General features: G+C 47.3%; 1 protein-coding gene across 1 annotated transcript in view; it reads right to left on the bottom strand.

The window, feature by feature from the left end:
* Positions 1–12,479, bottom strand: part of plxnb2b (plexin b2b) — a 103,112-nt gene that overhangs the window by 73,543 nt on the left and 17,090 nt on the right. Inside the window, exon 2 of the mRNA XM_071534723.1 lies at positions 6,658–6,844. The gene's annotated coding sequence lies outside the window, so the exon portion shown is untranslated. The remainder of the gene's footprint in view (positions 1–6,657; positions 6,845–12,479) is intronic.

Genomic DNA, 12,479 nt, shown 5'->3' with positions numbered 1-12,479 from the left:
CTGAGAGCATCGGTCACGGCTGTACGGCAGCAAAACCAGACCCAAACCACTTCAGCAGAAGGAAGCCAGGGAACAGATATATTTCTGTCTGTACAGAGTCAGAAAACCAACTAAAGTAGATTGTCTACTTTAGATGGTTGATTGTTGTTTATCTGCAAGAGCCCCCAACCTCTTCTTGCGGAGTTGCACAGAATGACATGGTTTCCATTTCACCAAACTGAAACAGCTATTCCCCTTTCGTTTTGGATCACCTCCCCCTACACACCAATCTAGCGATGATGATGTGTGAATGCCATCCTTCTTTTACATTTCAGATTGACCCCGCCCCGCCTCCCCCCTCCATTCTCTTATCTCCCAGGTTTGACGGAGTGATGTCTTCAGCCAAAATCACCTCTTCTACTCCGGTTCCCCGGGAGATGGAGTGCCAGTGATGTGGACGATTCAATCAGTGAGAAGTGAAAGAGCAGATCACAGACAATACGCCGCGGCCCCATTACCCCCAGTCCTCGGTTACCGCTAGCGACGCTTAGCTCGGGCCCCCACCTAATGGGCCATAATATCATTTTACGCCATGTTCCAGCTCTTTATACTGGCTCTAAACATAACTCTGTCGCCGAGGCACAATAAAAACAGATATATTTCTTTATTACTCCCCGCGAACCGTATCGCCGGATCTGCGCGCCCCTACAAAGGAAACTAATATCTAGAGGAGCCCGTTCTTTTCCTTGGCGCATTGAGAGCAGACGCACAGTTGTTATTACCTTGAGCTGCAGTCTGCCAGGCCCACCTCCCCATGCCGTTCACTCAGAATGTAATGGATGTTTTATTATAATCAAATGAATACAATATCTTCACCATAAATAGCCTACTTAAAAAGCCATTTTCTCTGGCTTGCAATATGTTTGAATGTCCATCAAGCCTGAGGCAACGAGGTGCCACATGTTTAATTCAGAGCCGATGCAATTTACGTGTTGTGTGCCGGGTGAAAACAGGAACTAGTCTACCGTTTTCTTACCCTTGCCTCCCGCTACCCAAAACTGCACCCCTGCTACTCACCAAATAATCACATTCTACATGTTCTTGAATAAAATCATACAAGTATCCTGTCAGTTCATTACTTTGCATGATACCAGGAAGTATAAATGTCACCTGTGCACTCTGTATTTTTGAGACAGTACACTTTCTACAACTCATGGGGCAAATGCTGTGCTTGTAAGTTTTGTACCAGATGAACAGGATTTCACTCCGGCAAGGGCAAGTTATTATCCGCTACCAGGGATCATCCCTTACATAGTGTATACGGTGCCATTGTCCCCTATACCTTATATATCATCTGGTCTGGCCAGCCCATTTACACTATGTGGATCTGACATGAGATGAGCGAATGCTTGGGCGTGAATGAGTGTGTGTGTGGCAAGATGGAGCAGGAGGGGAGTTGGGGAAACCAATCTCTCACACAGAGGAGCAGAGACAGGCGGGCAGATACGCTCCAGGCCCAGAATAACCCTGGAGGTATCCATGAATGAAATGACAGGATTACAGGGGTATTAGAAAACCTGCTGAGATGGTTGATAATGCTGTTTATGGTTGGGCGTCACACCGCTAGCAGGGAAAAAGTCAAACTGTTTGACTAATGAAAATATGGACAAGCTCTTCTCAGAGTCACCAAGCAGAAAATTCAAGGCCGGGGGTCTGCCTCTCAGTATACAGCAATCGCTGGGTGTTGGCTGCTTGACGGATATTAACACAAATACTAAAAGATAAGTCTTTAGCAATAGAGGGGCTGAATCTCTCTTAAAAATGGGGACAGTAAACAAAAATCCCGCTATCCTGGCTAAGAATGGGATTATTGTTGTGTCAACAACCCCCACAGATAATAGTAATTACTGCCCTTGCTGCAGCGCCATCAGACTGAGGCGACTTCGCTAGCTGACAGCTTGGTCCTAATTACCAAGAACCACCAATTACTGGCTCCATTTCATTATTTATATTGCCCCACACACCCAAATAAAGAGACTTCTGTGACTCTAAGCAGTTGCATCTCTGGCAGCTGCACAGTACCATCCAGAGGACCTGCTGAATCATTCTTCCTGGGAGTTTTTTTTTTATTTCAATTTTACAGACTGTATCCTAGTCAGCAGGCAAACACAACATTGGCATTACAGCAAAAAAAAACTGAGGAAAAATAGGAAATGAAGCCGATAGGGGGCCGACTTTACTTCCTGCTTGCCAGCCACAGGAAGTAATTTAGCTGAAAAGGAAGTGCATTATCATCTCGCTGCTGCTCATTTAACTGCCAGCAGAGATGCAGAATCGATTCTAAAACATCAGCCATGGAGCTTTTTTTAACCAGTAAAACAGTTTGCATGCTATATCTTCATTCATATTTCATCCATTCCTCTGCGAGATCTGTTTTAGAATAATTGACTCTTCTGCTGCCAATGTAAAAGATGCCTCCAAAACAAAAAAAAATCTCTATCTGCTGAGTTTACTCACCCACTCTCACACACACATACACTCTTGCAGATGTTTCCCATCATCCTCTGCTGCCAAGCGGCATCCAGTGATGGTTGAGAGGAGGGGAGAGGGGCCGGGGCGGGGGCGTGAAATTCTGCTATTCCTGCTCCAGTGAATCCTGCTGAAACTTGGCAGATCGTTGTGGAGATTTGTATGTCTGTGAATTTGACATGAAACTGTTTGAGAGGCTCATCTGGAGTCTGTCTCTCAACGTGGCTCCCCTTAAAGTGGGCCTGGCTGTTTAGCTTATGTTCCCATAAAGCCTGACGGCCACATTTCTCAGCCCCCAGGGTGCAGATGGCCGATTAACTCAGCAGCCAGGCCTTATACCATCATCTGAAAGATAACCAATACAACACTTTGTTGCCTCGGAAAAATATGTCACGGCCCTGTGTTGCCATCTCCTTACAAGGCAAGACAGTTTCAAAGATCCTACCGAGCTATGTGCTGAGCACCCCCACCACCCCCACTCGAAACTGCATACCGATCTGATTCCAAATATTTTTAGACTCTGCATTTTCTATGCTCCCTAGAACAGACTTGAGCTGGCTATTTTCACATAACTCAGCTTTCACACACATGACCCTCACATTGGGAAACCAAACAAAATGGATCTCTATCTATACAGATTTTTATAAACATCTGCTGATCTACAAAGTCTCTGTTGATGATTTAATGCGCATTCACTGAATCACAAAACCAGCCCAGACATGGGCTCGTACTTGGCAAGCATCAAAGCATGTAAGGCTATCACACTCCGAGAGGACGAGCGCTCTCACAAAACCGATAAAAGTATGTACAAAAGAAATCCGCCGTGGCAATCCAAAGCGCTTAGCATTTAGATGACAGTTGCGCGGGGCAGGCCTTGTTTGCAGGGGCTGGAGTGGAGCGGGGTATGTGGCCCGGAGGCCGGATCTGTTCCAACCGTGCCCTGGCAAGAGAGACGCAGCCCAGTCAGCCTCGACAGCTTGGATATTCACAGGGGGTGATGGAATACTGGAGGGCTGCAGTACCATGTTGAGGTTGGAGGGAACTCGGAGGAGGAGGGATGGGGGTGATGAGTAAGGAACGAGGTGTTGTAAGTTATTTCGGTACCGCAAGGACCTGGCATTTGCTGCGTTCGATGAGCAAAATCAAAAAGTAGGCTGGTCATAAGACCTTAGCTGTGTGCATAGGCCTGTACGCCGATTGAGCTTATCATCTGGCAGGTAGGCCTAGAGGGGAACAGCACCACTTTTCACCAGCTTTACACGTGCTGAATGTGTTAGCCTCTGCCGGCATTGCAATACCTTGCTTTGGTGTTGATTAATTTTTGATGCCTGGAATTGAATTATACATTTATCGCCGCAGAGGAAACTAAACACAAATGCCTCTAACTGTGGCTCATGAGCAACATGAAACAAACATAACAGGACCATGAGTTTTTCCAGTCCAAGATGTACACATTTTTTTCCACTTTGACCTCACCGCAGCAGTTTGCTTCAGATTACAACAATGGCATGTCACTTGGGTACACTGTCACTGACAAACATACTTTCCATAGATCACAGGCATTTAACTTAGGATCATCACTTTGATTTAGTGTGACAAATGAATTATTCACTCTCATCTTTGGGGATGCATAGTTAAATTGAGTAAGTCATTTTGAATATCATAAAAAGGACTTTTGATGTTGGACAGCTTTCTCCTCACTTGATTAACCTGAACCAACTTCAAAAGTCTCATGGTTAGGAAATCGCCATCAGCAATATTCTAAACAAACGTGGAGCTTTTTTGAAAAATTATTTTACATTGGCTTTCCCTTTGGAATATTAAGTGTCAAAGGTACGACTAACTATCTCTTTTAGAGCACTCAACATAAAAATGTGCACGTCTTTGAGCTATATCCTCCAAATTAGCACAATTTATACTGTAAAGTGAATCAGTCTTTCACACAGGAATATGGGTGCCAAACTGTGTCGACATTTACACAAGTGCTTTGACAAACATACAAAATACCTAAATGTCATAATTGACACCAAATGTATTCTTTGTTATATGAACACAACAAGATAAAGCAAAGGTCACTGTCACCCAAGGGAAAACAAAGGTAACTATACCTCACAATCAACACCCCCCCCCAAAACAAAAAAGACGCTAAAAACCAACAGTTTTTGTTCGTGCTTGTGCATCTTAATTCATTCATCCCCAAACACCCCTTTGCTCCGGGGTTCTGCCAAGGCAAAGCCCCACGGGAGAAATGATTGACACCTCCTAATCCTTGTGGATACCAAAAAGCATGTCATTACCATGACATTTACACCGTCTACTGGGATGTGAGACATGGAAGTGTGGGAAAAAGAAAAGAAAAAAAACACTGAACAAAAAGACAAAAATAAGGCATTTGAATTTTTAATGCACTGTGTTTTGGGTCACAAATGTAGCCGGAGCACTTTCAGCAAAGCAGCTCTCCACCCAAGTCTCCAACCCTCTATTAATTCGGCACAGGCTGAACAGTCACCTGGGGTAGCCTACATTTCAAATGAGCCATATTTTCTATATATTTAACACCAGCAGGCAGGCCGGCAGGCAAGTGGGTCTGGAGGAAATGTGTGATGGTGGAAAGTGGAGCACAAGCGATCTGACCTAAGCAAACAGCTGATTATGGAGAAGAAGATTGAGAAAAGGAGCTCCCGTCTGTCAGGCTAAGCCCTCCACAGATGGACCAGTACATCCCACTAAGAAACTAGCAAGTCTCGTGGCTTTGCAGCTTTGAATTTCAAAGTACACTCCAGAAACTGTTCACAGACCAGGAGGTAGAGATGAACAGTAGGCAAACCCAAATACATCCTTTACCTCAATGACTTCAATGACATATTGACAGTGACAGAGTGAATCATGGTAACTGTAGTTTTTCCACTGTTGAGTGAAGTGTGAACAGACGAAGCCGTAACAGCTGTCTGTATAAAACTATAATAACAAGGGTAATTGTTGGGGAATCTTCACTTAATGAGCTTCAGTGCAGGTTTAATGATTTGTAGTCCTTTATAAACAAACCTGGGAACTTTTATTGGTCTGCAAATAAAGTTTTGACACAATATATGTTAACCTAACTAGTAGGCCAAGACCTGACTTATAATTGGACCATTGTTTTCTGCCACACACACACACACACACACACACACACACACACACACACGATCTTGAGCACTCACTAGCCAGCAATGTTCCAGTGCTATGAGCAAAATAACAAAATGTGTGCTTACTGGTGTGGTGTAGTGTGGCACTTGGAGGGAGCAGGAAGCTGAACCTTGCCTGTGTATCTCCCAGGTGAGACAGGTCATCCATCTGCTGGGTAGCAGAGCTACCGCCCGCTCCCTTCCCTCCACTCTGTACTCCCTATCTACTCAGTCCTTTCCCCCAGAGCTCAGTATCGCCACACTACCTCTACTGTAGTTGTGACAGCCAAACAATGGGAGCCAGAACTGCCTTAACGAGTAGAAAGTGGAAGCTCCACTAATTAGAGGCACCTCGCCTCCCCATCTCTTCCAACCCCCTCCTGTTAACCCAGAACAGTGTGATGTAGCTTGGCCTGGGCTGGGACTATTGGGCCCATCGTGAGAAAAACAGGGCTGGAAGTTGGTTTTTCCTGGCTGCTGGCCAGTAGGGGACCGTGGTAATTGCCCAAATCGCACCGTGGCAAGTGAGGAGGAAGAGAAGAGTGTGAGGGTGGCGCAAGCCAAGGAAAGTGAGAGAATGCTAGTTGCAAGTGTGAGAATGAAAGTCTAGGAATTAAAAAATAGAAAAGGATGGAGAGAGAGAGAGAGAGAGAGAGAGAGAGAGAGAGAGAGAGAGAGAGAGAGAGAGAGAGAGAGAGAGAGAGAGAGAGAGAGAGAGAGAGAGAGAGAGAGAGAGAGAGAGAGAGAGAAAATGGAAAAAAAAAGCCAAGCAAATGAAGCACAAGAGAGATACAAGTCAATCAGAAGAAATGTGAAAGAAAGAATATGCAGGACAGGTGATGCAATAATAATATACACAGGTCCGGATAGTAATGTGGGAGCCTGAGAAATCATCATTGAGTGAAAATAGCACAAGAACAAAACAAACCGGAGAAAGATTGATCGTGCACGTGAAAAGGGAATGACCTCTATTGCTACTCACTAGGGAGAGGCAGACAGAGGTGTTGTGAGCGTCTTGGCTGCTGGAGTGGAACAGAGCAGGGTGCAGCAGCGGCTGCACAGTGGGCCCTCGCTGGACACTTCAATCACAGGCAGCCGGAGCCCCGGGCAAACTTGGCCAATTAGCCGCACACTGCCGCTGACCCCCAGCTTCATTAAGGGCCTGGGCTCTGGATGAGGGAAGAGGGGGAAGGGGAAGAGAGGAAGAGGGAGAGAAAAAGCAAACCGTCAGTGCTGGTCAGGTTTTGTAGACACACACACAGGTGCACGCAGACACACACACACGGGGTGAAGCACAAGGTTACAGATAAACACGATGAACTGTGAGAACATCCACACACACAATAGGCACTGGCACGCGCACACACACCACACTCCTCCATTCACATGCACACCAATCTTCCAGCCAACCCCCTGCGGGCTTAGACCCCCAGCAAGGAGGGGGAGGGTCAGACAGGCCAGAGGGCAAAGCTCCCCCCCCCTCTCCCACACCGCTGCACTGACAGCAACAGGTGTGGTGGCCGGCAGCCACGCAATTACCGGGCAGAGAAGCTGCTCTTTGTGACACAGAGACAACGGCAGATCAGAGGGAAGATCAGAGCTAGAGGGAGAGAGGAGAGGAGCAAAGAGGGAGGAGAGGTGAGAGATGAGGAGGGGAGGAAAGAGGAAGATACAGACTAGCGAAGGTCCCTGGAGGGGAGAGAGAGATTTCCAGTCGGCTCTTTTCATCGTAAATCCCTTGCCGGCAGAGCACGGGCGTGCACGGCAAGAAGCAGATCAAAAACCAACACCTACGGTAGATACGGCCCACCCGTTGTGCTGCCGTAGAAATACAAATGCTCTCGCTTTGGTGGTCTGGGGAGACCTCACATATATGTGTGCAAAACAATAAGACAAAGGAGAGAGGATAAACTGACAACATCCCATTTCAATACAGAGTGGGTGGGGCTGTTTGAAGTGCTTTGAGACAGGTTGTGCTCAATGAGCCCTGACAGCAAAACTGTTTGGTGTGTGTGTGCCTGCGTTTCAAGTGTGTCTATCCACACGGGACCTCAGCTTGCATCAGCCTTGCGACTGTAACCTCAGCAGCGCTCCAGAGTGGGGGTAGCAGTTTCACAGTCACTCTCCCTCATTTTCTCCGCTCCCTCTCCGATTACGGCCCTTCGATCAGGCTAAAGTAGTGTTTGCGCGCTGTGCCGCTAGTGTAGCAATAACTGCTGTCAGAAACCTTGCATGCTTGGGTAGAGAGGAGATACTGGCCCTTTATTTAAAGCAAGCCAAGGATAAAAGATCAATGGCCCAATTCAAGCCATGGATTGAAGGGAAAAGTTCACAAACATAGTAGGAGATTATGAGAGGGAGATATATGTTAGGGGGGGGGGGGGCATCTAGCTCATCTGGGTGCTAGTGGCTTATTGATCGGTGGAGGCACACAGCTCCCAGCCATTCATCACAGGCCACTCAGGCCCTTAGATAACTCCTCTGATAGTGCCCTGCCGCTGAGCAGCTGCAACCGGCCACATCCATTATCCTTCAATGCAAGCCCCTAGCCTGGGAATGGGCATAGTGGGGCTGGGGCTGGTGGGTGAGAGGCTGGAGGGAGGGCTGGAATGGAAAAGGCTAGGGCTGTGGTTGGGAGCCTGCAGCCAGGGCCAGTGTATACAAAGGCAGGAGTTAGGGTTGAAAGGCTGGAGTTCTATAAAAAATGGTGCTCCTGACAGCCAGAACAGAGATGGGAAACAGTCTGTTTGCACCGGTCAGAAGGAAAAAATGTGAAGGCGCCATTGTTTCCATTCCTTGGCCAAACAGTATTAGCAAAGCTGTTTTATCGCAGATAGCACACAAACCAGCCGAGCGACAGGCGGCTCTGAAAAGTGCTGAGTGGCTGGGTGTGTGTATGTGTGTGTGCGTGTGTGTGTGTGTGTGGGGAAAGAGAATTCCCAGATTGGGCAGGTGGGGATCGGCCATAATGAGCCATGCAGGGAGATAGAGTGAAAGAAGAGAGGGAAGGGGTCGGACTAAGGGCGAGAAAGAGGGAGGAGGCCAAAGAGTGAGGGAGACAGACAGAGTGAGAGTGATGGAGACAGGCTCGGAGCCAGAGACAAGGCCCCAAAAGAGCAATTACAGGAGCTCCAGAGAAGGTGTGGGCCCAGCCCCCAGGCATGGTTTCAAACAGCACAAAGCCCTGCCAGACATGTACACACAAGTACGCACACACAAGCACACACAGCAGAATTTATCAAACACAAGCTCCTGACAAGCAAGAGCCAGAGATGGGCAAAACAGAGGAAGACAGTGAGTGAAAGACAGAGAGAGAGCAAAAGAAAAGCAGAAAGAGAGGAAGCATGAGGTGGGAATATCTTGAAACTGGGGGCATATCCTTGCCTCTCAACCCAAAACATGGCCATGCTACCTCCCTCCTATGTTCTCACTCCAACATTCTGTTCTGGTCGAAACCTGTTCCCTTAACAGCATGGCCCGAAACAAAAGCAGAAACTCCAGGGCTGAGGTCAGTGTGTGCAAAACTTTCAAGTCGATTGTGCTCCGTGTGGTGAGTGCTAAACAACACTGAAAAGTCTGGACAGCCTCGCACCATGGTGCCTGTCACGAATAAGAGACCGAAATGGCTTCTGAAGGCAACCGTTTCCATCGCCCACCGCACACCTCCACCCCCCCATCACTTAAAGGAGAACGACAGAAAGACAGGCTAGGAGGAACGAGCAAGAATGATGAGACAGAGAAAGAGAGAGATGTGCAAACAGATAAGGGGGAGGGAAATTAAATTAAGAGAAAAGTTCTCGCGCACCGGTATGCACCATTGATTTCCTATTCTCTTGGAAACATTTAATGAGCTTAAATAGGAGCCTCGTTTGACACTGCCACAGTGACTCCGAGGAGCCTCCCAGTGAGAGGAAATCGTTCAGCGGCTGTGACGGCTACCGGAGGGGGTGGAATGCACAGAGAAGGTGGAGGAGGAGGGAGGAGGAGAAGTGAAGGTTTTAACGTCAGCGCAAGAAGACGTGTGCAAGACAGATGTTGGATTATGGTTGGGAAATGGTCCATGGGTAGCATTACTCGCCTAGGCCTCAGTGAGGAGGGAAAAAAAGGATGGCGGCGGAAGGAGACAACTGGAGGAGCGGTAGAAGAAGAAGAAGGAGGCTAAAAGGTGATCCAAATTCAACCAAAATGCCTAGTTATGTAGGTCCTTTCCACTCACACCAGGCGCTCATTATAGCACAACAATGTCTCCACTGATTGACAGCTATTGCTCTACTACAGCACTTCACCTCATTACTTCCTGGATGACCTCCCTATGAGGCATTCAACAGATCCCTATTGCTCAACGGCCATCTTGTTTTTCTACCCTCCCTGCTCTCTTCTCCTTCTATCGGCAGGAGAGCTATTGTCACTTTACTTCAGAGAGCATAGTCCAGAGGCGCTTCACTGCTCTCTGCCACTGATGAGGGCCCCACTGGGAACCATCGGCAGCCCCTTTATGAAGCTGTCTGGCAGAGTGAATGGACTCAGCGTCCCGCCACCTTTTTCAGGCAATCATGATAATAAGAGTGTGGAGTCAGGCATGGCTGTACATTGGCACCACAGGGGGCTTCCCCTCACCGATTGCCGGGGGGAATGGTGTGTATGTGTGTGTGAATATGCTACAGAGAAAGGGGAAGGAGCTATGCTGGGTTTATGTATATTTAGGAGGATTGTATACTGATGTACTGCTGCCTGGCACAAAGCAGACCACAGGACGTGGAAACACTTGACTTGAGCACCAGCCAGTAGGGACTCTGAGTGCACATATGCGTGTGCTGGTGCATATGAAAACATTATAAACATATGTGCATGTGTATATGTAATTGTTGCAAGTGCTTATGCATAAATTCAACTCAAGTTCCTGTGCGTGCTTTCAGTTTGGTCAAATGTGTTTTCTGGTTTTCACGTTTTCGGACAGCAGCTGTGACATTCCACCACTGTCTGTTTCTTATATTTTCAGGTCAGGAAGGAGTTCCTCAGTTCCTGACCCCAGCTTTTTCCCAGCCTGGGCCCAGCTGTTGGCTCTCCTACCACCTCTGAGTACCTATCCAGACGGATGCATAGTAAGCACTGTTGCAGCTAGTGTGGGTGTTTGGCAGCAGTGCCAAGGCTAAGCTTTGCTGGGCTCTCATGCGTGACCTGCAGTGAAAGTTGCGCTGAAGGAGATTTTTTTGGAGAGGAGACTTGGTCCAAAACCAGCATGTATTCCTCTGGTGATTAATTATAGTGGATGAGAACCAACCCACATGAGAATGCCCCTTCTGCACAACTCCGCTAGACACACATAGGTGTGCACTCACCACACCCATACCAAGTATAGGAGCTGGAAGTGACTAATGGCAGCATAAGGACAACTGCTTGGGAAAAGCATAATGCTGAAGTGTTTTCCCCAGAGTCCCCAGCTGTCATTTCTACCATTCTTGCTCAACTTAGTGCCAGCAAGTTAAGATTTTTCATTGGAAACTGTCCTCTCTGCTATTCTCTGTAGGAATCCATAGGCCACCATCTATATGACACTATAGTCCATCCTCTAAATCATTTACACTGGGCTATATATAGGCTGTGGAAAAAGGTCATTATTGAAACAGAAAGCTATATTTCATAATTGCACCACCATGCTTCTATCCCCTTAGTGAAATTGGCTCTCCAGAATATATTCTCTCTCTCTTTTCCCTCTCTTTATCTCTCTCTCTCTTGTCTGTGAGAGAGGGTGATTTTGACAGGCTGACTGTCTCTCCTGATGCAATAACCACCCTCCATTTGTATCTGAGGAGGGTGCATTAACTAGACAGCGTAATCAGCCCGCACGGGAAAGGCTCACCAACCGACTGCTTTTTACCACTCTATGCCGTAACAGCTCACCATTAGGCCACAATTAGCATAGCTCGCTCTGGGAAAAATAACCCCTCAAAGACCTTCAGCTAGCAGAGCGGATGCGACAAACAAGAAGGCTTTCACCAAAGTCCACTGTTGCACTACAGATTCAGGAGGAGTAATCTTACTTGATCACACTTGATGTTGCAGGCAATGGGAGATAAAGGTGTGAGGTAAAAAAAAAAAAAAACACCTGAAAGTGCCATGGGACAATGCCAGAATCCGACCTGATACCTTTAACATTTCGGATGGTTCTGAGTAATGGTGTGCAGAAAAAAGGACCCTCATGGAAAAGGCTTATCGGCAGACACTTCAGACGGTGGATAATTCAAATAAAAAAGGCGGTGAGCAAAGATGGAAAAAACATCTGAAAGTGCTGCATTATCATAAGTGTATGCATTTTCCAAACAGAGAGGTGAGTTTCGTTGAAGTACCGCTGTGGTGAAGGTGCACTTCAGGTGAATGTGTTCTTCCAGTGGAGTGCAGTCACAGCAGCCTGCAAAAGTTCTGTACACACACAAACACATTTTCTCCCTCGGGCTGGGGAACAATAAAGAGAAATGCGTGTCCCTGTGGTCATTTGCGGCATGCTGGCAGTGGGCAGACACAGATAAGAGTTTGGATCGGTGGAGGCTGACACGCTGTGATTATCTCCCGCTGCTGGAATTGACCGTCCATCAATCTAGACGGCCAAGAGGACCGGGGCCGGCCGACTCAATTGTTGCCCGAGACGAGATTTTTATGATTCAATGACCTCTAAAAAAATGTGTCAAGTATTTCGAATGCGTCGTATTTCGAATGCGCACTAGCACACGCGTGCATGCACACCATCATGATTCACATTTATAAATGCTCATGAAAAGACAGACAAGTGCTGCAGACTCGTAGGTA

This window comes from Centroberyx affinis, unplaced genomic scaffold (assembly GCF_046629955.1).
Source record: "Centroberyx affinis isolate AG114_WGS23_722 - 3 ecotype Tasmania unplaced genomic scaffold, CSIRO-AGI_Caff_v1 ptg002607l_1, whole genome shotgun sequence".
Classification (NCBI taxonomy): domain Eukaryota; kingdom Metazoa; phylum Chordata; class Actinopteri; order Beryciformes; family Berycidae; genus Centroberyx; species Centroberyx affinis.
Note: the sequence above shows the minus strand (reverse complement) of the source record. Positions and strands in the feature narration are given on the sequence as shown.